Raw genomic sequence first — 364 nt, 5'->3', positions numbered from 1 at the left:
GAAGCTTTCAGAGCCTGGCCGACCCCCCAAGCCCTGTGCCCCAAGGTTGGGAGAGTTCCCTGGGGTTGGCCAACAGCGAAGCCTCTTTGCTCCTTGTCAGTGGGCTCCTGCAAAAGCCCCCAGGACCTTGCCCACCTCTGAACTCTGAGGAGCTGGGCCTTGAGATGGCCCCGTACACCCCCCCCCGCTGCTGAGGGCAGCAAGCCGTCCGGCGGTTCTCCCCACACCCCGTCACCGTGAGGGCCCAGAGGAGGTGCCCCCCAGGGTCTCCCTGCCCCCTCTTCCCACCTACTCCACCCCCTCCCCAGGACTCAGACTCCTCCCCCTCCCCCAACCAGCAAAAGAGCAGAGGACTCAGAAAAAA

This window comes from Bubalus bubalis, chromosome 5 (genome assembly GCF_019923935.1).
Source record: "Bubalus bubalis isolate 160015118507 breed Murrah chromosome 5, NDDB_SH_1, whole genome shotgun sequence".
Taxonomy (NCBI): domain Eukaryota; kingdom Metazoa; phylum Chordata; class Mammalia; order Artiodactyla; family Bovidae; genus Bubalus; species Bubalus bubalis.
Note: the sequence above shows the minus strand (reverse complement) of the source record.